This window comes from Alligator mississippiensis, chromosome 7, assembly GCF_030867095.1.
Source record: "Alligator mississippiensis isolate rAllMis1 chromosome 7, rAllMis1, whole genome shotgun sequence".
In the NCBI taxonomy this organism is placed as follows: domain Eukaryota; kingdom Metazoa; phylum Chordata; order Crocodylia; family Alligatoridae; genus Alligator; species Alligator mississippiensis.
The window spans coordinates 71944277-71969895 of NC_081830.1; the positions used below are offsets into that span (position 1 = coordinate 71944277).

Consider the following 25619-nt stretch of genomic DNA (forward strand, 5'->3'; position numbering starts at 1 on the left):
GTAGTTACAGGGCCTGGAGTTGAAAGGATGTACAAGTAGGCACTTTGCTTCTGCCTCCCGGAGCTCCAGGGTCACGTGCTAGAGTGCTACGAATGCCTTAGTACTTCCCTTGGACTAGTGCAGTTCCTCATTAGTCCCAGTACAGGGCTGCGAATGGCAGGACCTCTGACTACCATTAAGCTCTTGTTCCCATTGATATATCTCCCATAGACTTCAATAGGCACAGTGCTGCAGCAAGAAACCATTTATGAAACAAGTCAAGAAAGAGTACATCAGAGACAATATTTCGTTTTTAAAGTCACTGAGACATGTAAGTGGAATTGTCTCTAATGCCAAGAGAAACAAGACTGCAAGTCTGCAATCATGAGTGTTTAAAACATAAATATGATGTGACTGAGCTAACCAAGATTTAGATAATCTAGGAAACAGGCAGCACATATTAAAGGGCCAGTGGAGAGGATTTAATAAAAGGTTGAATTTAATGACTTATCTAATTCCCAATGAACCTAGCAGTGTGAGCTTCCCTGGTCACCTAACAACCACCAGATTGCTGTGCTGCTGCTAACCCATACAGCACTAAACCTCCTGTTTTGCAGCAGTATTTTCATTCATTCCGTATGTTTGACACAGTTGGAATCAGACATAGTACATACCTCTGGGATCTGTTTGGGAAACCCATTCAACTTTTTCTTCAGACAGTTTTATTTTGAATTACTTTATATTTCAAATGGCTTTTGGATAAGATTTATATTTGAAGGAATCTCAAGGGATTATGCAGTTTTAACCATAATGCTGGACTCCTAGAAAAGAGCAGCTCTTGAGTAACTTGCATATAAAGAGAATCCAAATTTAGTCATGATTTTTTACCTAATATGCATATCCACTTGGTCTAATATGTACATACATTGGGTTAGATTCTCTTCCGCTAATTAGATGCATCAGTAGATTTAAGATACCTAAGTGTGAGTCTGTTGCACTCAGCTTGAGTCCCTGAAAAACTGTTAATACGAATGGTAGGTTTCTTCTCTTTTCTTTTGTCTTATTTGTCCAAAGAATATGGCAGAGGCATAGTGATCTCTTTCAGCACCTATGCATGGGGGAAAGGGGTTATGATAGCCAAAGAAGAGTGGAGGAGGGGATGTAGTAAGTAGGTAAGTAGTCTTACCTAATGGGGCTCTGCTGATGTCTCGACTGGGAATAATTCACCCTTAATATTCAACTGCATTTTCCCTTGAATCCCATTCATCTTAGTTATGTCTATGTCTATGTCCTTCCCCAAAGCATTCTTTACTTCCTTGGTGCATCCTCTCAAATACTTATAAATAATTAAGAACTATTATCTCCTCACTATAATCTAGGCAAACTAGATATTTGACATGTTTCTTGACTCTTTTGTTTGTATATCATAAATGATGTGATTCAAGCATCTGAATCAATGTACTGAGCTTCCTATTATCTGTCTATATCTGATTCTGTCTTATGCATGGTATGCAGAATTTGGATGCAAATATGGTCTCACCATTATAAAACAAAAATTGCTATTGTTGCATAATTGTGTTTTTTGACTTTTCCTTCAAATCTTTCTTCGGTTAAGGTTTACATGGGGATCATAGGCCCTATATTTTGCTTAAATGTTAGTATCTAACAACTGAGCTGAAGTTCACTAAAGTAAATGGTGTCTTTCAGTTGACCAATGGCTTCTAGGCTGTGCTCTTAAGCTCAAAATCTGCATTTGACTATATATAGACAGGCTCCTGCACTGACATGGATCTATGAAGATTTCTATACAGGTTCCTTTGAACTAAGTCAGTTGACAAAATTGAGGCTTTAATAAATAAGATCAAGGAAATGAAACTTAAACACATGCCTAAGACCTTGCTAAATTGCAGGCTGTAACAGAAGACCCTAGCCCTGTTACTGAGATGAGGGAGCCAGGTAAGGAAAGGCAGCAGGGTCCCTTTAAGCCCCGAACCTTTGTAGCCCAAAGAAGCCGAGAATCACCTGCTGTAAGGAGAGATGCTGCCTGCATGGCCAGGGCAGAAGAGATCCCTGCTGCCAGTGGAAGCTCCTAGATGGACAGGAGGAGGTATAGGAACCCCAGAGGAGAGATGCCAGATCTTGGGCTGTGGGGCACACATTTGCAAAGCTCAGCTAATGGTTGGCCAGCTGCAGAATCAAGCAGAGGAAAGAGAGAAAGAGATTGACTATGCCTGTGTCCAAAAAACCCAGTCAGCTGACCAAGTGCGCATGGCTGACTGAGATAGCAACTCTCCCCAGGCCAGAGGGAGGGTGTTAGCCACCGTGGTAGTGGGGGGCAGAACTGTACAGGTGACCTGACCACCCAGGAGAGCTGCTGCCTAAGAGGAGGCACTTCCATCAACCAAGAATGAAAGAGTGAGCGCTTAGAAAGTACTGAGGTTCTTCTTTTTTTTCCTTTCTCTCTTTCTCTTTTTTAATTTTTTTTTTTGTGTGTGCCTCGGAGGGTCCTGGGAAGGGGATACAAAGAATTGAGCATGGTTATGTTCAGTCCAGAGGAGCATGAGGGAGAGACAGGAGGCTAAGCTTAGGCTGGTGTGAAGCAGCTAGTATTTGTTTTGAATTTGGCCGATTTGGGGGGCATTAATTTGATTCAGCAATTCAAATCACTGACCTGAATCGATTCAGCTGAATCTGATTCAGAGATTTGGCCATTGCTGAATCTCCAAATCAAACAGGCCACACACTCCGTCCACTCTCCCAGCCCCATCAATGGCTGCCCACCCAGCCCCAGCATCCCAGTACTTTTTTTTTTAAGCCCTGCACTCACCAGCTGCTGCTAGGTGTAGAGGGGGAAGGGGGCAATCCCTGCTGCCCCCCACTGCCCCACGCTGCATGGGGAGCTCTGCCATGGGCCCACATACCCCACCCGCTCTCCCAGCCGCAGCATCCTGGCTCTTTAAAAAAAAAACAAACAAACCCCACACTCCCTGGCTACTGCCAGGCTTGGGGGCAATCCCTGCTGCCCCCCACTGCCCTGTGATGTGTGGGGGTGCTCTTCCACAAGCCCCCAGAAGCCATGATGGCCACTGCAGCAGTCAGTGAGTGCAGGGAATTTTTATTTTTATTTTTTTAACAGCCAGGATGCTGGGGCTGGGTGGGGCAACCATTGATGGGTGTGGGAAAGTGGGAGGGGATCGGGGTGCTCAGTAGGGCTGGAGGAGCAGGCAGGGGGTGGGTCCAGCTGGAGGTCCCTTCCCTCTTCCTTCAGCATGCCCCGCCCCCCCCCCCGCCGCAGCCCCCAACTTATCGGCACGGAGTCCAGGTCCAGCTCCCTGTGGTGGTGAGCGGGGACTGCCCCAGAGATCTCGGCATCTCTCTGAAGTTCTCCAAAGGTCTCCAAATCTTTCTTGAATCAATTCAGAGAGCTTTGAATCAATTCAGACCTTTTTATTGGTCTCCTGATTCGATTCAGATTTGGAGATTTGGCCGCCAAATTGGGCCGAATATTCTCTGAATCAAATCAGCACCCGAAGCTTTGTACAGGCCTACTAAGTATGCCCAAGAACTGTTTGTGATAACACCAGAAAGGTCTGGTAGAGTGACGCATTCTGAGGACCATAGATTGGGTATGAGAGCCCAGTACGTGCTGGGTTTCAGGGGTTTTTTTTTTTCATTTTTCTGCTCATGACAGTAGTAACACTTGGTGAACTGGGGCAGATGTGAGGGGAAGCAAGGAGGCTACAGAGTGGAGTGCCCAGTGCATTCTGATCTTTTCCTGTTTTTTTTTCTTTTTGGACTTATTTTGAAGGTTTTGGGGTGAGAGATCTGGGAGGGGACCAGAGCCCAGACTGGCTAAAGCTCAGACAAAATGGAGAACTAAGATGGACAGGAGTGTGGCAGGGTTGGGCATTCACCCACTGACAGGAAAGTGGAGTGGGTGGGGGCAGGAGAAAAACAGAGGGAGCATCACCCCACACTGCCCAGTCAAACTTGGGGCCAGGGACAGGATAGGGAGACAAGACGCTTACGGCTTAGGCTTAGGTTTCCTAAAGGCAGCCTGTCAAGGAAGCAGCTCAAACAACACTAAGACATGGCAGACAAGAGAGACAGAGAAAGGGGCTAGGCTAGGGGATCAGAGTAGGTAGTTACCATCCCATCACAAAGGGGACACCCTGGAGGACCACCCCATTACACAGACATGTATATGCCATTCTGTGGTTCAACATTAGAATATGGAAACCATTCTGTAAATTTCTTTTGATAGGAAAAGCTCATGTGACTGTCAGACTGATCACAAAGAAAGAAGTTGATATTTAATTTGCAAGTTCATAGAAAAACTAAGTCAGACTGTCTTAATCTTTTCTAATCATAGACATTTTATTTGAAATGAAAAAGTGTCTGCTTTACATTTACTATAAAGGCAAGAAAACAAACAGTAATCACAGGAATATATATATATAAGGCCTATGTATAAGTTATATTGTGTCTTTTGGGTGGATGACAGAGAACATTTGATGTTGGAGAGTAATGAGAGTGAAGAGAAGGAGTGAGGTGTTTTGGGTTTTTTTTTTTTAATAAGATCTTCAATGTCTTGTACTCTCTCATAGTGCCTTGCATAACCCCATTTATGGTGGCAAGACATGGGCTGGGAAGCATTGTACAAAATAAATCGAATCTTGCATTTGTTTGAAGAATTTTCTCCAAGAGAGAAAGTTTTTTCATCTTTAATCTTGGTGAGACACTTTTCATGGAGCAAAACAATATGGAATAGACATATATCAGTGATAGAATAGACATATGTTGAAATCTGGCCCCTTGAAAATCAATAGGAGATTTGTCATCAATTTGGATGGGGCCAGGTTGTCACCCCTGTGTGATTGTTTACATGGCTATACTTGTATAATAATCTGTTCAGTGACAATGCAATACGTTTCATTTACAATAAGATCCTGAATGAATCACCTTGTTCTGCCCACTAATACCTTTCCATTACAACTACCTTCCAAATCTGGGAACAGGTCTCAGAGATTTTCCATTTCTTTAAATTACCTCCCACATATTTGAATCTCTTTTCTCACAAACTATGGGACTTCCCTTTCAAATTATAATGATTTGTCTTATAATAGGAAATAAGTAGGACCAGCCACAGAGGTAAAGTCAAATAGCTCTTGATATGTATGCTTTATGCCACATAAAAGAAGACAATAATAGCATTTATCCCATGGCTTAACAGTGGTCATTTTTTCCTTCTAAATGTCATGAAATACAGAGACCTAACTTCATGACTTGATTCTCTATAGGGAAGTTATTTTAGATTACCTGTAGAGGTTTCTAAAATATGTTTGATTTTTTTCTTTTCTCCAAGGCCCACAGAGTCGGATTTATGGTTCAAAGACACATTACAACAAAAGAGATCCAAGGCACATGGGATTTGGATAGCAAGGCAGCTCTGCACTGGGCAGACATGACATAGGAAGCAGTGTTCATGCAGTGGTGAAACCAGTCACCTCAGAAGTTGTGGTGATGTGATCAGCTGTCACTGTTGTGGCAACAATTTTTCCATCCCCTCACAAAGGTGGTACCTGGGGCTGTTGCCCCAATCAATGACAATCATAACCCCCCTCAGTTATGCCACTGAAGGAGATCAAAAAATAGACAAATACCATTTAAAAAAAATATTGTTGACATTGTAATACATACAGCATACACCAAACTCCTTCACTGTATGAAATAGAGGCATCACTTGTTCCTGTTTACGATCACATCAATAACTCATTTATGGCTTCCCAGCTCATGAGTAATGCAGCGGTCGTGCTGGTAACATTACATCACACTGCAACATATTTTAAAAGCACACGTGCACACATGCATGTGCACACATGCAAACACACAAACACATAGTACTTCCAAAATGACAGCACAGAGAGCAACATTTTTGAACGGAGGGCTAGCAAATAATGAGGAAGTGTGCAGCTGGATACAGAAAGATTTGAGTTATATAAATACACGGGCAAATGCATGTTGATTGCTGCTCCATGCTGATAAATGTAGCCTATTGAAATCTTGGAGAAGAGAAAATGTCTGCTAAATGGAATGGTGCTGCAGAATACTAACCAGGAAAGAGATTTCAACATTATTGTAAGGAAATCCCCAAAGCCTTTACTGTGCTGCTTCAATATGCAGCTGTAGCGTGCACAGGACAAACAGAATGCTGTGTAGAGAAATAAATATAATTCAAAGGAGATGGTTGCAAAGGCTAATAGATTTTTTAGACCCAATTACCTATGGTATAACTTTGCCAATATAATTGGTATTATCTCAGTGATGACTTCGATGCATAGCACACAGCATTACCGTTACAGCTGGGTAAATGGTATTCATCTAATACAAAATAAGGTGAATTTGATGTGGGGGGTTGTTTTGCTAATGTTTTGGAAATACCTTTATGTTTGTAAATATATTTGCGCTGCAAAAATATTCAGAGAAAGTCTGAATGGGCATTTGATAATCTATAAATTAACAGCAAAGCATCTTTGGCTGATATTAGAGAGTAGGTTTTCAAATACAGAAAATAGTCATCCAAATCACATTACTTTGTTTCTCTTCTATGACTCGATGAATAAACTTTTGAAAATACCAATGCTGAGTAACCTACTTCCAGTAGAAATAACAAATTTTAAACAAACATTGCTTTGCAGTAATCCAAACGTTTGCCAGCAACAAACATGATTATAACTTTGTAGTCTAAATTTTTCTTAAGTTAATATTATAACTTAATGTTTTCCTTACAAAGGAACTTTTTAGCTCTAAATGTAAATATATCTCCTCACAGCATATTAAAAATATTAACAAAATCATTAATATTCCCCTTTGAAATGTTTTCTAAGTGCTTGGCATTTTAAAAAATTATGTTAAAGAGGGAGACTGATATTCAGCATCTCTTTAATGAGGACCCTTATACAGTAATGACAATGGCTTTGGGAGACCGGGGTTCACTTTCCTGCTTTGACCTGTGTCACTCTTCCTATATGACTCTAGACAAGCAATGTTATACAGGATGTTTAACACAAACAGGGGAAGTACTTTTTTACCAGGCATAGTTAATTTGTGGAACTCACTGACACAACATATTGCAGAGGTAGATAGTATAATCAAATTCAAAGAGATTAGACAAATTCATGAAGGGTAGGGCCATTCAGAGCTATTAAACAAAACAGTCAGAGATGTATCCTCTGACATCCCTAAACAAATCATGGCAGATGAAAAAAGGGTATGATATGGGATGGGCTATACTAAACATTGACATGTTCATAAACTTTCCCTCTAATGCATCTATTCCTTGCTACTATTACAGACAAATACTAAATTAGATGCCCTGAGTTGGTATGGCACATCTTATGTTATGTTCTCTCTGCCCCTCAATTTTCTGTCTAGAAAGTAGGGGCAGCAACATTTCAGGGTTGCTCTGAGGATTAATACATTAGGAACTGTTAAGTCCTCAGATATCAGAATAATGGTGGTCCTATAAGTAGGTAAGATATATGTCTGTTTAGTTGCAAAGCTCTGTGTAGATAAAAATCTGAATATGAACCTGGACCCAAATTTTGCAGCTGGTTCACTCTGTACCACAGTTCCCTATGTTCCAACCTTGCCTGCAGCAAAAGCAGACCCTGATTTTAACAAGTTTGCTATTTATAATGAAATGCATAAATATTTAAAAATCACAAATAGCGTATGTTTTTCTGTGATATTTCTAACCTTATTATTTTTTTTTCAGCAATTTTAAATGACAGCATCATGAAAATAGAAGGAAGGACCAGACCAGAAAGCTCTTACCATCAACAGTAGTTTGCATAGGCCTGTGGGACTCAGGGAACTTCTGCGTTTATAAAAGCAGTTGCAGCACCTAAACAAGGTTATGGAATGGAGCGTCAAAAAGTCACATGAAGAAAGAGGATATAAATATCGTAAGTGATAACAGGTTTCTTAATCAAAGTTAAGATAAAGAAGTGGATTTTGCTTGTGTTTTAACTGCACTCAGTGTTAGGGTGTGCGTGTAACACCACGCTCCCATGGTTCTATACTGATTGAATTTGTGATTTGTCTTCTTTGTTTACCAGGAGACCATACGCTTCCTGAAGTTACACATGCATCATATTAAATCTGTGGAGTGTTAAGTGGTGTTAAAGTTAGAAAGTGCTGTGAGTTGTTACATTTAAAGGTTAATACCATTTCTTGCCTACACAGCTCTGACTTGCCACTAGGGCTAGGGCCAGAAATCACACACAAACTAGTATAAGTGATCAGAAACCAGCTCAAATCTGTAACACAACAGAAGTTCAGTGCACATAAACTGTTTTCAAAATGGCCAAAACCAGTTTAAGATGAACCTGGATGGCTGTAGTATCAGACTTAACTGATTTTAGTTAAATTGGTTTAATGAAATTCTGTCCCAGATCCCCTCCAGATTCAAGTTAACTCATGTTTTCTCAGCATCCCAGGATGCTTTACACCTACCCTGCAGCCCCCTCGCAGGGTGGTGGGCTAGCCTTGGCCCAAGATGTCTGCCCCAGCTAGGCAGGGAAACATGCTTTAGCACCCCCTGGCTTTTGACCTGGGCCACTGCAGGCATGTGCCTGCATTTCTGGAATCAAAAATGAATGTCTGTTCACTTGCTTATTGGTTCAATCTGTACAGTTTAGATTAACATACAAAGATTGAATCAATTCAGCCTCATGTATTTTGACTGTCTGTACTTAGCCTAGAGGGGCAGCAAGTAGGGACATGGCTATAAGCCAAGATACCTGGGCTCTATCCCTGCGGTGGCAGAGGGGGTGAAAAGTCTGGAAGCTTTGCGTGTCGGGATGCTAGAGACCTATAAAGTCCTCATTTTATCTCCATGAGGCAGACTGAAGTTACCCTAACACAACCTAAGTAGCATGGTCAAAGTTAACCCTTGTCTGAAGTGGTCTAATTTTGAGACTCTCAGAGGGGACTTAACATGAATGAATGAGCTTTGACATGTGGACACTCGTCTTTCCAGTGCCTTTAGCATGGTTCAAGTATCAAGTGGAACTACGGCCTAAGAAACATAAAGACATGTAATAACTTTATAATACATTGCAAGTATGTTACTTAACTATGTTATTACTGACAGATTTGTTTTTAAGGATAAATAAACATTAAGGTTACATCTTTGGGTTTTTGAGGGTTTTATCTTATGCTTCTGAGAAATTGTGAAGAAAAAGAACTATTCTTCTAAGGAAAAAAGCTGAAGTGTGTTGGAGCACTGGAGAGAAATGAAGACATTTATGAACTTATCCATTTAAACACCATTATTCCCTGTGATAACAAGTAGCAGAGATGCTAATACACTGTCAAATATTTTCCAAGGTTCACAGTTCAGGGACACATTGCTTTTGCAAGTTGTCTGAAAGATTAATTTGGTATGTTTGAGGAAATGAGGATGGGAATTTTTTTTTTTCCCCTGCAACTGTTACCATATGGGCAACCCCTACTAACATTGGCTTCAGCGTTTTTCAATGAATATTCTCACATGTGTAAGAATTACACAAGCGGGACAAGGGAGGTGTACTTGGGGGCAAAGGAAACAAGAGAGATAGAGGGATGGAAACTGTTGCATAATATTTCTCACATATCATTTTATTACCATTGTAAGTGCAAAATAGACTACATGCAAACCCAGCACTATCTGACAGAGGCATAACAAAAGGAGTTGGTGTCCTGGGCAAACCCTGCAGGAGAGCAAAGGGCTGTGGTTCCAAGGGAGGGTGCACACTGGTCCTGAGAGCAACGGGCGGGTCCCAGTGCTGAGAGCAGGGAGGGGTCGGTCTTACCCTTGCTGAGAACTGCTAAATAGTCCCGGGGGTTTTCTGCTGCATGCTATGCCCATTCTGGCTGCTGCTCTAAAAGCAGCAGCAGCCAGGGACTGTTTTGAAGTTCCCTGACAAAGGTCAGTTGTGGGGCTGCTCTTGCTGCCAGGGCACAGACTTTGCAGAGGTGCGGTTGATTCTCCTGACTACACTCACTTCCAAAGTTATGCTACAGCTGTCTAAGGCTGCTGGATAATAGAAGCGCAGTGTAGGGCACTTTAGCCATGAACAGCTTAGAGAAACACTCTCTTGAGAGGACATTGAGAGATCCTGTAAAGCAGGCAAGTTCAGATGTGCATTTAAAAGGTATACTTTGGTGTGTTGGAGCAGATATTCTCTTAACAATAGATCTCTCTTCACAAGAGATTTCTTTACAAGGGAAAACTTGGAACATTGTCGCTTTGTCCCTGTAAATCTTTCTGCTGTAGCTTATAGCACTCATCATGATACCAAAGCAGCCACCACAGCTCTGGATGCTCTCCTGCTAAGGCTTTCTAGGGCCATAGTACTGCTGCAGATACCATCTTTTATACATAACCCCTGCTCATTTTCAAGCTGGTATGCAACACACTAGAAGGAATAATTGAGGTTTGTGTTCTCTTCCCTAATTAGTCCTTTGGGGTTAGATCTAGTAGTCTGAGCACAAGCCTAATATCTCTCAGATACAGAGTTCTAAAACTCTAGGAGTGCATGCCTCTGTAACCACATGTGACTCATTTCCCTCTCTGCCTCAGTTTCCTCAGCTGTAAAACATAGATAATACTTCCATGCTTCACTGTGGATTAAACCATTAAAGCTTGCACAGTGCTTTGAAGATTGCAAAGCTCTCTATAAATGCTAATCTTTATTATTATCTGATTCTTTTTGTCTTTCCAGCTACTACTGCACCTTAAAGCTGTATCATTCCATTCTGAAAGGAAAACCAGCAGGCCAAACTCATAAAAATCAGAGATGGTTTGTGAAATTGAGTTATAAAGATCCCGAGAGCCATAAATATTAAAGGTATTGAATAAAAAATCCCCAGCACTTTAATCAAGGCACAATTGAAATATATATGTTTTTAATCTGACATTATTTTTAATCTCTTTTTAAATCCTAGTCCTTAATGAGGGATAATACTGGATTGAAGAGGACCAACGAGATTTATTGATACAAACTCAGAGAGATCACTGTAAATCAGGACAGTGGAGAAGTATGCCACTGCTGGCTTATGTTCCTTTCCTGCAAAAAGACAGGGATGAATGAATGAGTATCTGAATGAATGACTGAACAGATGAATGAATGAAAGAATGAATGCATAATCAAATAAATACATTAAAATACGTTGCCAACTTGTGGGGCGCACCCTTCAGGGCCTTGCTATTAAAAAGAGTCAACAATGTCCCCATTTTTAATATAAATTAAAATCCTCTTTGCCCAATCCCTCTGGGTGTTTAATTTCAGTTGAAGGTCAAAAAGGAGTTTTGCATTTGGAAAGACTGCAGGATCTGGCCTACTGTGCTATCAAATGTACAATACTTTATAACTTAATAATAAAGACACTGTCCCTCCTCCTCCTCACTCCAGATGATCTGAATGCCTCTTTTCTGAACCAGAACATTTTGTTCATTAAAAGTTGTATTATTTTCAGGGCAGCTTCCGACAGGCTGGTGAAACAGCAAATACAAGTGGCCCTAAACTGGAGTATGTGTGTGGTAGGATGGTGCCCCATTAGGGACAGCTTTTATTGCTAGTGTGATGTTTATTGTACAGGCCTCAGTACGGCATGGTGTGCTTTTCCAGCTGCTGTGAGCTAACTGAAAGCTTGGTGGTAAAAATAGTTTATGCCTCTTGGGAAATCAGGATGTCTTCGTCTTCCCATTTATCGCTAGCCTGAGGCACACGGAAGGTTCCCTTTCTTTCAATCTAACAGGATCCCATGTCTGTACCTGATACATATGCTAGCTTTGGGCATATTTCCTGGGCTGTTTCCCTGGCTCCTCTCCTTCCTTCATAGGTCTGACCCTAGCATGACAGAACAGTTTGCAGCAAATAGGGCAGAGAATTTGAACAGTGAAGTCCTACTGAAAAACTTTGCAGAGGCCTCAGATGTATTCAATCCAGACTTTGTTTCCTTTTACATACTATAAATGCATTACCCCTAGGAGTAACTAGGAATAATGTGTACAAACAAGTGGATAGTAGATTTAGGTTAGACATTAGGAAGAAATTTTTCACAGTAAGGGTAGCCAGAATCTGGAACAGGCTGCCAAGAGAGGTGGTGCTATCATCTAACTTGGAGGTCTTCAAGAGGAGGCTAGATAGGCACCTGGCTGGAGTTGTCTGACCGCAGTCCTCTTTCCTGCCTGGGGTAAGGGGTCAAACACGATGATACTTTGTGTCAACGAGGAGACAGTGGTGTTGATGCCTACACAGTCAGATGGGTCACTAACTGGCTGGAGGGCCACACCCAGAGGGTGGTGGTGGATGGGTCTTATTTGACCTGGAGGGATGTGGGCAGTGGGGTTCCCCAGGGCTCAGTCCTCGGCCCCGCACTATTCAACATCTTCATCAGTGACTTGAGCGAGGGGGTAGAAAGCACCCTGTTCAAGTTTGCAGATGACACTAAGATGTGGGGTGAAGTGAGTAGTAGGAATGAACAGGCTGCAAGTGGATCTAGACAGGTTACAGGGGTGGGCCGAAGAGAACAGGATGGGGTTGAACCCTGACAAGTGCAGGGTACTGCACCTGGGGAGGAAGAACCAGTGGCACACCTACAGGCTGGGGAACTCCCTTCTTGCCAGTGTTGAGACAGAAAAGGATCTTGGAGTCATCATTGATGCCACAAGGAACATGGGCCGACAGTGTGGGAACGCGGTCAGGAAGGCCAACCATACCTTGTCATGAATCCAGAGATGCATCTCAGGCAGGTCCAAGGAGGTGATCCTCCCCCTCTATGCGATACTGGTCAGGCCGCAGTTGGAGTACTGCATCCAGTTCTGGGTGCCGTACTTCAGGAGGGATGTGGCCAATATGGAAAGGGTCCAAAGGAGGGCCACCTGCATGATCAGGGGTCAGCAGGGCAGGCCCTACGAGGAGAGGCTGAGGGACCTGAACCTGTTCAGCCTCCAAAAGAGAAGGCTGAGAGGGGATCTAGTGGCAGTCTACAAACTAGTCAAGGGGGACCAGCAGATATTGGGGGAGTCCCTGTTTCCTGGAGCAATCCCAGGACTTACAAGAAACAATGGACACAAGCTAGTGGAGGGTAGTTTCAGGCTAGACATTAGGAAATGCTATTTCACTGTCAGGGCAGCTAGGACCTGGAACCGACTTCCAAAAGAAGTGGTGCTGGCTCCTACTCTGGGGGTCTTTAAAAGGAGGCTGGACGAACATCTGGCTGGGGTCATTTGACCCCAGTATTCTTTCCTGCCATGGCAGGGGGTTGGACTAGATGATCTCCTCGGGTCCCTTCCGACCCTACCAACTATGAAACTATGAAACATGTACTAAACTGCTTGAACATGCATTTGCTTGCATTTTAACTTCACTTAGTCATTGTTAAGTTGCCTACAGGTGCAGGCAGAAGTGACATTTTTTGTGAGACTTGGGCCCTAAAAGCACTCTGCAGCCATGTCATAACACATGTGCACAGCTACAGAGCACTTTTAAAATATCAGATCATGCAAAAAATGTAACCTTTGTTAAATCAGGTAGTAAATGAAAGCACGCTAAATTAGCATGTCTTTGGGAACTTGTATACAGTTCCCTATGAAGGTTATGTGTCACGCCTCTGGTCTGCCACAGGGAGGAGGTAGAGGGTCTCCTCCCTGTGCATCCAGATGGCAGGTGGGGTAGGGAGAGCAGCTGGGTAGCATTTGGGGGTGGAGATGTCCCATATGGGACCCCCTCAGTAGGAAAAGGTCCTCAGTGCCCCATGCTCCCAGTGGGGAGGGGACACAATCCCTCAAGCTGCCCTCACACTGCCCTCCCAACCCCCCCACACTGAGGAATGAGTCCCGGCTGGCTCTTTTCAGCCAGCTGGCAGGCAGGGAAGGGGTAGCAGCTTGGCAGTGATTGGGCTGGCTGGCTTCCACAACAGGCTACAGTGCCCCCTGCCGCCTGGCCTCAGCTAGTACATGGAGGAACCTAGCCCCCACCATCAAACACTGAACATCTGTTAGTTGCAATGAAGCTGTGACTTTAAGTGCTTATAAATGCAAAAAGTTACAGCATAATTGAGGTGCCCTTCTGTAACTTCTGTAAGCACCTTATTTGAGACTACCCTGAGACACAGTAGCAGAGATGAGAACTGAAACTAGGAGTTCTGACTTTCCACATCATAGCATGGGACTAATTCTCCTGTTACTGTTATAAAAGAGGAAGAATTCCACCGAAGAAGATGAAAAAAGAATTAGACCCTATGGGCCAAACTTTCTCTTAGCTTAAATGAGTGCAGTGGAATTTGGTTCTATACCTCTCGATTTTTATGTATATTTTCAAAATAATTTTGCAAGGCTGCTCTACATACATATATGTGCTATCTGAAAATATATTATTTTGATTTGACCATTGTCCTACACTGATAAATCAATACATCTGCATGGATCCTATTGAAGGATTGGGCAGCTGTTGCAAAATACACATTTTTACATTAAAATTAGAAGACAACATAACACAATTGTGATATCCACAGTTGAGGAAGGACCAAGGTATACTGGGATTTCAAATCTTATTTTCAGACACTGTAGTTCAAGGGGTTTAGGAAGTTTAGAAACACACCAAATGCCCTTTTGCTTGATACTACCTATGGAAATGCCTTTCTGCTTTTTCAACATTTTTTTTCATTTTCAAAGAGAACAAGGTGCACTGAACTCAGGTTTTTCTGAAAACCATCTCCTGAGGAACTGCCTGATCCTGATCAAAGGCTACCAACACACCCATTTGATTCTCCTGGAGTCAACCCCCTACCCTGCGCTGCTACCTTGCAGCATAGGGAACACCTGAATGTGAAGTGTGTGATGCCACAGACGGGTATGCAGCACCATATATCGCATGGCTGCTCTCATCTGGACGCAGCCAGAGATTTCAAGTCAGCATCCATAGTGGCAAAACCATTCTGACCTGCTGTGATCTTTCAGAGTTCTTTGCAAACTATTATTTTCTATTATTTTTCTGCAGGGTAAATTTCCCATTCCTTTGAGTGAAGGCAGTAGCACTAGCAAGTTGTTTTAAACATGTCTTTAAACAACCTGTTTGGGACCAGCTGACTAAGCTCAGCTCTTCTCAAGCAGTGGGAAATCACACATGAGTTGTATTGTCTGTTGTGATTAAAACAGGGTTAGTTTTTTTTAATTAATAAAATACAGTTCTTTTTCCATTTTGTTTGAAAAACATATTTCCAGTCATACAATTTTTATGAACTGTATGAAATAAATTAGTTTTTGAAACGGGGTGAGTTGGAGAAAAGGTACAGAGACTCTCAACTTTGAGTCCAAAAACTTGAGAGTAACTGGATTAGTACTATAGTTTCTTAATATATCAATTCCTATCTCCTTTTAGGAATACATATTTTGCTGCCTAGTTTTTACTGATATAATTCAGGTTCAATTTTAGAGGTATTTTTCTCTATTTTTAATCACGCCAGCGGGTAACTGTATTACTTACTGTCACGCCTTTTCATTAGACTGTGCTAGCTTTTTTCATGCGTTTCCACCTGCATTTCTGATGAGTTATGTTTTGTTCTGTTAATGCACAAACAGTTCCCTCTAGGAAAAGAATACAAAGGAGAGAGGGTTTGTGAAATAAAAATGGAAAAAAATAAAGTGTGTTGTGGAACATGCTGGAGATCAACGTTTAGGAAACCACAGTGTACTCTGTTGGTTTTCATGCTACACATCTTACATAACTGTTTCCAGCAAACTGTTAAAAGCAGGTGTTTATTCCGAAAGTTCAGCAATGTTTTCCTGTCATGTTGCATTAAGTCTCCAATGACGCATCATGTTATGTTATACCACATCATGTTAGTACATATGGTGAAGAAGCCAAAACAGAATAACTTGATGTGACAGACAACATTTAGTAAAAATATTCACTTATTTGGCTCAGATATGTGCTATCAGTTTGAATCAGGCATATTGTCCATATAAAGCTGACAGGTGGAGGTGAATGGTTAAGTGTCTATGGTTCAATGAGCAACTGTACCCAATGAAAATTTGGAAATTTCTTGGATGTGTCTGATATTCATTCTACTGTTGATCATTGCATATCGTTGATTCTATTTCTTTTCTACCAGCTTAACCCTTCTTGAACTTTTCCCGCTCTTTGGTATTTGAAGTGATCTGATCATGTATTCTCGAATACATTTTACTAGGTTGACATTACCCACATTCCTAAAAGGGTTGGAGACTATGTTTTATCTCTTCTCTAGAATATATATATTACAAAGCACTGACTAATCTACCAACTTCATATGCAAGTTTTAAGGATGCAGTAGAAGTGTGGTTTAATTGTAAGTCTGCCAGATTCTAAGGTTTTGTTTAAACTCTTTATTTTGATAGAATTGCCATAGGTGGTTTTTTATATGAGTGAAGTTATTGTGAGCTACACAAAAAGAGCGCTTGGGAGCTGTGTGTTTATATATTCAGAAGCACTATTTTAGGCAACAACAAGTTTAGCCTTCGAGGCACTTGTATTTTAAAGAGTAAAAAAGTGTTTTTTGCTGAACTAAAAGATATATTGAAACTGTTTTATTGCTACTGAGGTTTTTTGGAGGTATTTTATAATACTTAGAAAAAAAAGACTAGGAGTGAATTGAGGGCTCATGGAAATGAGGGGGTAAGAGAGCTTGCTTTGGTCAAATGTAGTGTAGGTAAGTATTGTGCAGGTCTTGTCAAAACAGTCAAAACATCCGAGTTCTATTCTGGAAGATGTTTGCTAGCTCAAGACTAGGTATCTCAAACATAAACGGACAACTGTACCGAATTATGCAATAGCTTTCGAATGAGAACATCATGCTCATTAACATATGGACTCCAGCAATGTTTTTAACTCGGGTCTGCAAGCTAGTGGACTAATCCACTGAAGAGCCTAATTACTGATTTTAGTGATAACGCTAGGTGCAAGGAAAAATTAAACATTTCAGATTTAGATACAAAAAAAATGAGTCATTTTATGTCCGTCAAAAAACAAACTCACAAAACCCCCCATAAGAACACCAACATATTTTTTTTCCAGCGAATGCAAAGACCAGCTTCATAGAGTAGTATGCATTTGTTCAAATCAGTCTATCTACCAATGAGGATAGAATGGTTCTTGCCCTCCAAGAGCTGAAATCCTGCCTCAAGTCAGGCCATGGGATTAGAATATATTTATATTTTCACAGGATCAGAATCAGAGTGCTCTGTGGCAAAGATTCAGCCTGTGGAGGGCACAGAGAGAGAAAAAAGAGTCCAACAGCAAGAAATGCTGGCTATTCAACTACAAAATAGTTGTACAGAATTGAAGACCATCCTGTCGAGGAGCTGAGAGAATGAAAGCAGGTATGCCAAGCTGCATGGTACAATAGAATATTTATATGTAATTTCCTTCTGTGCTTATACTGTTTTTCTTATTTGGGTTTTAATGATCAATAGATAAATGCAACTATAAAAGGACAGAATTAAATCAAATCATACTGAAAATGGCCAGGATTAAAAACATGTTTTAATTCTACTTTTTTTTAGGATTAATTATATTTTTATTGTAGTAGTTCTAAGCAGACCCAGTCACGGGCCATGACCCCAGTATGGTAAGTTCTATACAAATGTAGAACAGACAGATAGTCCCCTCCCACAAAAGAGCTTTAAGTCTAACTAGCAATGATTTTTGGTTGCTAACCTGATATACCTTAAAAGGGCCAGATTTTCAAACAAAGAACACTCAGTACTTTCTGAAAATAATGGTTCTCTCTCAAGGTGGACATCCAAAAAAAAGTAACACATAATCTCTAATACCTTTTGAAAATGTTGGCCTATCACCATAGCAGTGCTGTCAGAGACAGTATATACTTTCTGAAACTGGAGAGGATATCAGTGACTATGCAGTCAGTCTATACTGTTGTTCCTGAGTGACACTTAATAGTGGGCGGTGGGCTGGGAGCCTCATTCTGAAAGGTGCTGAGAATCCTCTACTCAGACATTAAGTCCTTAATTTACTACTGCTGCCTTTGACATTTAGGTGTGCACCTCAACTATATGTTAAAGTTAGGGTTGAAGAGAAATACAAAGGCAGAGGACTTTAGAGACATCACAGAAGTTACTTAAAGCTGTTTTGGTGATTTGAAATGTTTGACTAAACATCTACATCTTGGGATGTTTATTTGTGCCTGATATGAATGGACCTGAGGCTCTTTGGCAAATAAATCAACCTGGAAATCTTACAAGCAGGTTTTTTCCTGAGATATGTGGTACTCCTGATTTCAATCAGGTCAGAAATACTGAGAAGAAAAATATTTCATATGATAATACACATTTCTTCTCCTGATCCTAGCTGCAAGTGAGAAATGCATAAGCAGTATAAAAAAAACTGAAGCAAAGGAAGAGGAATTCATTGAAATTTTCTGAATCTCCAAAATAGTTTCAAGTTAAAAATTATAGATTCATAGGTTTATAGATGGTTAGGGGCTGGAAGGGACTTCACAAGATCATCAAGTCCAGCCCATCCTGCACTAGGCAGAAAAGACAACTGGGGTCAGGTGACCCCAGCAAGGTGACTGTCCAGTCTCCTCTTGAAGATTTCCAGGGAGGTGATTGCACCACCTCTGGAGGGAGCCTGTTGCACAGTCTGGACACCCTGACTGTGAAGAAGTTTTCCTAGAGGTGAGCCTGAAGCGGTCTTTCAGGAGTTTGTGGCCATTACTCCCGGTTTTCCCCAAGGGTGTCCTGGTGAACAGTTGTGCCGAGTGGTAAGCTGCTACCAAGTCCCCTCTTAGCCTTTTCTTTTTTAGGCTGAAGAGGCCCAAGTCCCTCAGCCTCTTCTCGTATGGTCTGCCTTACAAGTCTCTGACGATAAGTTTTGAATGATGATTTGACTTAATTCCTATTGCACATTCATACAGAAGCTACACTTTGAATACTTTATTAAGAAGACCTTAATTGGATGCTGACAGGTTCTTAGACATACAGTCCCACTGTCCCAAATTCAGTCAGACTCAGAAAGAGCATTTACTTTACACTAAAAGAGGATGTTTTTCCTGGTTCCTATGCTTCGGTTTCTAATTGAGATAACAGTGAAAGTGGTGGACATATTACAGAAATAATTGAAAGATGTTGTTTATTTTCATAGGCTTAATTTCATAGGGATAAACAGCCTTTATTCTCTATTGAGTGATTAAGGTGGGTAATAGAAAAGTGTTCAAGGAAAAGAAGAGAGAGGGGAGAGATTGGGTAGAAGCAGAGACAGAACTAGCAATTTTGGTGCCTTGGAAAGAGATGCTACTGAACGCTACAAAGGAAGGTAGGGTTTGGGGGTGGGAGGGACCAAGTACCAGAGCAGAGGATGCGGAGCACTGGGGGATGCTGTTGGCATCTCTCGAACCAGTGTCCAGTTCCATGCCTGCCCTATTATGCTGCTGGGAAAGATGGGAGATGAAAAGGAAATATACATCTCTTTTCTTTCTTCCTGCCTTACTCTTCCCCTCATTAAGCCTCCCTACCTACAGGGATATGTTTTTTTGCTTTCTAAATCAGTGAGGCATATAGCTGTTAGGTCTTGATGTGCCATTTGCAGTGTTTGCCCAGATGCATACAATAAAATAAGTAATAAATAGTAATGATAGCACTAATCATTAAATGGTGAGGTATATAAACACACTATAAACTGAAGGATTACTTTGGCTTCATAATATGCCGCATGTTTTCCTTTTAATCCTCTCCCCTCTCCTTTACTAAGCATCATTAGTAACTGACAAAGAACAGGCTGCCTGCTCCAGCAGGGATGTCCTCATTTCTCCTTGGATCAGGTCAGCACTGAAAAACCATTCTTTTCCAGGCAATGATGCTAATGTGATGCCCTAGCAGGGTGATATTCCCAACCGTCTGACGGAAACCAGGTATCATCACAACTGTCACGTTCTCCTTTTTCTTCCTTTCCGGGCTTCATACCCTGTTGTAGTAGCCCCTGGCTTTGAAAGCAAAGGGCTGAAGATGCGTATCAGTTTTGTGCATGCTAACATGACGAGATGCCTACATTTATGTTAACAACATTGCGATGTACATGTGCACGTACATGGCCATGAAAACACACTTCACTCCACAACCCCATGAGACAGAATCTGTAAGAAGCAAATGAGTAGGAAAACGTTATAAACAGCAATAGGACAATGCAGGTCAAAAGAAGCCTAACATATATAACTATAATCGATTTATATTTGGTTTGAGGATTTTATTCATTCCAGTCACATTGATTTGGCAAACAAAGCTGGTAGCAAGTTTGCATAGATCTGTAAATGCCAAGCAAAATTACAACCGGCGCTTCCAAAAATTGTTTTGCATGAAACTGCTCAGAATTGCCATCTCTTCAGTCTGATATTGCTCACTGTTCCTGCTAGACCATCAGAGTCTACTTTACATAGAAGAGTCTTTTGTAAATGTGCTGGTGGATAGACACTCTGTATCATTACCAGAGCAAGAGATCTGTTCAAGATAAGGGGGTTCTAGAGCCCATTAGGGATTAGCACATCAGTATATTATGGAGATTTTGCACGGTGAGATTCTCTTGCAACCTGGCCCTGATGAGGATGGCCCAGAGGTGTGCCTAATGCTTCTCACCACAGAGGAACAGGGCTAACATGGGGGGGAGGCACATTCATTCTCTGAAGAGCTTCCAGGCATAATTATAGAGAGGCCCAGAATAGTTCAAGGTGTCTCAACTCCCTTTTCAAAAGCTACTGTCAACAAATAGTCTCAGTTTCATGACTCATAAGTGACTAAGGCACTTTAGAAAATCACGTATGTGCTTTTGAAAATGTTACCCTACAAATTTAAGCGATCAGAAAATATTAGGGTGGACAATAGCAACAAGAAAAGGGGATAACGGGAGGAATACACCACATAAAGTAGGATTATTTGGGTGATATAGCTTACACTCACTTAATAAGAAATTCTTCAATTGTTTAGAGGGTCATGGCCTTCTTGCTTTGTGGAGGTTATGAGCTTTCCCCTGCACAAACACGGACTCTTTCCCAAGCACACTCTGGTTATCTCCTATACACAGATATAACACTAGATTCTCAGGTCATTTTCTTGCATCCTCACTTCCCTCTTATTGTTCTGCCCAGAACTAGTCTCAAGTCTGGTTTGTAACTGAGCACTTAATGAAGTATCAAAATGTATATTCCCTCCCCTCATTATCCTCAATTACATCACTCACTACAATTGCTTGTGTGAAAATATTTTTGCTTCTCTGTTTCCAGTTATAGTGCACCTCACTGCTCACTGTATAAACTTAGCCCCCTTCCCCCAGCCTCCCTGTATGAATATTTTGCCAAATGATCCAGAGTGAAAAGATGATCTTCTCTTCTTAGTCACTTGATTGAAAATAACCAAAAATAATTAAATAATTAATAGTGAGTGTAGCTGAGCACTTGCTTAGTGTTTTATTTTAAAAATTTCTGTAGCTTTTTCCTATTTTAAGAACAAAGCAGGCATAATTGGACATGTTGTTCTCAAGCAGCAAACACCTCTGTGAAGAGAATTGAAGGAAACACATTTCTTTGATTAGAATATTTTTCTCATTAACTGAATGTTCCAAATAAAGCAAAAATATTTGATGCATGCAGCCTCTGGCTACATCAGGTTAACACTGGCATGCTCTCACACTTTACTTCATGTTTACCAATCAAGCAGAAACACATTTGCGGGTAAAAAAGGGCACGTCTTTAATCATGAAACGACAGTTTTTTGACAGCAAACAGTTAGGGTATCCCTGAATTAAACCAAACGTGGATCTCACTTGTGAAAGTTTAATACTCAAGGTTCTGAAGAGGATAAATGTATCATGATGCTGACTAGAGAGAGAGAGAAAGAGTGTGGGCATTGACAAAGGGTCAAATTATAATGAGTTGGAAGGGGTGAGAACTTAGTGTGGAGCAGATGACACACGGTCACTGTCCATCTGCCCATTCTTGCCCCTTGGTAAGTGAAAGTTAAACTGGAGCAATTTAGCTGGTTTGTTCAGGGGTAAACTGCTTTAGGTTAAGATAGTTACCATGCATCAGCCGCTTTGAGATAAGTTTTTAGCTTCTAATTACTTGTTGCATCTGATTGTTTGTTCATAGTTTGTTTCTGAAAGTAATCCTGAGTTCTAAGTTACAGTATAATGTCTCATTCTGTCAAGCTTGAGATCATAATATTATGTCTGTCTTTAACACCTGTATGTTGAACCAAAGTCAAGTAACTTTGTGAAGAGGACCATGAAATAAAAGTTAGTTTATAGGTGGTCAGTGACTTTTTTAGCTCGGGGCCAAAGTCAATTTGCTAGCCACAGTGCTATAAAGAGGCCCCTAATTCCTTTTGGTCACTGAAAATGACTTTGTCTTTCTGAACAAGGCCATTATGCCTTTACTAAATTACAGTTCAGAAATTGTATCTGTATGTTTCTAATGTGGACTTTGATTCCTCTCCTCCCAAAAACACTACTGAGTGACCTTTGTGTCTACAGTGGTGATATCTTATACTAGTGGATGAAGGGAACCTGTACATACACTGTTTGGAATTAAAAAGTTGATAACATTTGTTCACAACCCTTTTGATATATTCTTGAGACCTGCTTTTGGGTCAGGGCCCACGGCTTGAGAAACAGTGGGCTAAACGCAAGGCTCTTCTAGCTTGTGTCTGGGTTGAGGGAGGCAGAGAGAAAGGGAACAATCATTGACTTTGATATGGCTTCCTCCTCTCTGCTGTGTTGAGCAGATCTTAGCCACCTTAGAAAATTGGGCTCCTTCTTTTGGATGCCAGTGTGGTCAATAGTATTACTTCTGCAGGGCCAGGATTTCACCCTCAGTCTCTTGCAGGAATCACTTGTATGGAAAGATGCATGCATTGCCTGTAGCGATACCACATATTTCATGGGCTGACACACAAACATGTCTGAACTCAAGGCATCATAACCTCAATTAAAAAAACTGTTTTTAAATCTTTTTATTCAACCTACAGGCCAATGGGGGAGTGGGAGTCATAAGAAAGAAACTAGTTCCCTTGTTAAAAATTAATTCCCTACACTAAAAATATAATCCAGTGATGCCTAAAGTGTAGAAGAATGCTGAAAGCAATGCGTAATTTGCATTTTGTTCGTTTTTCGGTGTTTTTTCCATGCCCTTGCTTTCTGTATGCTTGTTAAACAAATGCACTGATAGAATCCTCACCTTGTAAAATTGGTTTAGGTTCTTTTCACAAAACAGCTGAAAGGGAACTAATCACAGCCATGGATGCTGCTTGTACAGCTTCAATCACACAAAACTGTTGTTAGCATGGATTTAACTGTATTGTGGGCAGAGCCTTATGTATCATCATCTTACACATTATTTTCAAACTTACAACTGAAGAGCTTTTTTCTTTCAGCTCCATTTCAAAGATTAGATGCTCCTTTATGAAACAGGGACATGGAAAGACCTATGTTCAGTTGTCACTCTCTTTTTCTCTCACATGCTGGCAGCAGAGGCCAGTAGAGTGATGTGGATGCTGTGCTCCAGTGCAGTGAAAGGGGAACCAGAGCATCACATCACTTTGCAACTTCTGCAGGTTGTTAGGAGACCAAACAGCAAATTAGCAGACCCAGGGAGTTCTGTAATTTTTGACCTCAGGACAGCTGTGTTTTGTTAACAGTTTGCATACATCACTGAATTCATTGGCTGAATGCTGTACTGTGTTTTGGATAAACCCGTGTGTTACCAGGGGCCTGAAAGCCTTAGTCATGTAAGTAATATTATATGCCTAAATAGAATAATCCCACCAATTCATATGAATAAAGATTACTCATGTGAGTAAAAATTGCAAGTGTTAATGGATTCTATTTTCCTTTCAGTACTTGTATTTAAATCTCAGTTGTGCTAATGGGAGCTATAAGTATATATCAAGGGGAGAATGAATTCTCTTGTTGAAATGCAAGGAGTCCTAATTTTATGATTTGTTACTGTATCTAGCTTGTGCTATAATGGTGAATTTATACACTTGAATCACTTCTTTTACTGTTTATGAATTTTCCAGGAAGAGATCATAAATTTTACAAATTTGTTCCTTGTTCAAAATCTAACAATGACTATTTTATATGGACAAATTTCAGTCGGGGAATTGTTTGTGAACTTTTTGTTATGACTTCTTTTAGTAACCAGAAATTGAAGAACTGCTATAGTAAGTCCACATACCGTAGAAGTTCATTAACCTGAATTGGCCCCATAACTTCAGGTTTATGATATAGTAAATTCACTGAGTAGAAATGCAACAATGTAAAACTGAAGCAGTGTAGTTATGGATCTGGTTGGGAAGTATCCCACTGTATATACAAGAAACGATAGATGTACTAATTGTGTTCACTGAATTTTTAAGTCCCCATACTAGTAGTCATTTGATTAATCAGACATGAAGTTCAATGGGTTTAATGGAAATATTTGCAAAGTCCATGTCTAACATTTCTAGAACAAGAAAATTGGTGGGGCTGTCTCTCAAAAATAATGGATGCTTTGACAGGTAACCACCAACTTGAAAATGCATTAAATCTTTGTATTATGGTCATAAGTGTGTTCCTGAGGTTCAAAAGTTCTTCCTGTTAAAGAGATGGACAGGGAGGGAGACATTAAGTTTCTGTGAATAAAATCTAATATTTGATACAATGGCAGCCATGGCTTAATGCTACTAATAGCATCATGATCAAAAGCAAGGGATATACTACATGAAGGGAAGTGCCATTGTTTCACAACTGGGCACACAACACTTCAGAGATAGAAATGGCCCTCTGGGACACCTTACATAACCTTATCTGCATAGCCGTATCATAATTGTTTGACTAGGTTTCAGAAAGAGTCACTTGACACACAGGCCAAACACATGATAAACTATAATTGTGGCCTCTGACATGACTGCCTGCTAGTCCAGGATGTTGTATCAGTCCTTTATTCACACAATAATTGTACAATAACAAATATTTAGTTGCTTATTTTGAGTGACTTCTTAGCATGGAAAGAACCAGGGTCATTATCTGGCATGCTTGATCTCTACAGAGACCAGGTTGAGGGACAAACACAGTGGCTGCATGACACTTCCATTGCACATACAAAATCTGTGATGTTCTAACGCCTACATACACTGTTGGAATCAACAGTTAGCTTACATATGCTTGAAAAAAGTGAAAAAAAAGGGCTAGTGAATGCTCTTGCAGTATAATTCCAATTAGAATTATTTATGAATAATTTTCCTTATTATTTGTTGAGCAGTAGCATGCAGTACACTCTGCCTTGTGCCACACTGGCTCCAGGAAACAATATGAAACATGAAAATGAAAAAAAAAAAAGGATGACTTATTTACAACCTTGACTTCCTTTGGAATTAAGCCCTGCATTTCTCTGGTATTCTGTAACATTTAACTGGTAATTATGCTTATTTAATTGATTTTTGTTTATCTAACACTTCAATAAGATCAAAACAAAAAAGCCAACGGAATGCAAAGTGCATGCTGCGATTTCAAATTGTAAATGTCATTTTTAAGCTTTTATTACCAAAATGTAGTATTTTGTACCAT

At 40.7% G+C, this 25619-nt stretch overlaps 1 long non-coding RNA gene across 9 annotated transcripts in view; it reads left to right on the plus strand.

The window, feature by feature from the left end:
* Nucleotides 1-25619, plus strand: part of LOC132251443 (uncharacterized) — a 111134-nt gene that overhangs the window by 43916 nt on the left and 41599 nt on the right. For 7 of the 9 annotated variants that reach the window (XR_009463512.1, XR_009463506.1, XR_009463513.1 and 4 more), the window contains 4 exons: nt 7757-7946; nt 10749-10874; nt 10972-11064; nt 17233-17389. This is a non-coding gene — a long non-coding RNA (uncharacterized LOC132251443). Of the gene's footprint in view, nt 1-7756; nt 7947-10748; nt 10875-10971; nt 11065-17232; nt 17390-19877; nt 25468-25619 lie in introns of all 9 variants that reach the window. The other 2 variants (XR_009463511.1, XR_009463507.1) reach the window with 2 other exon arrangements.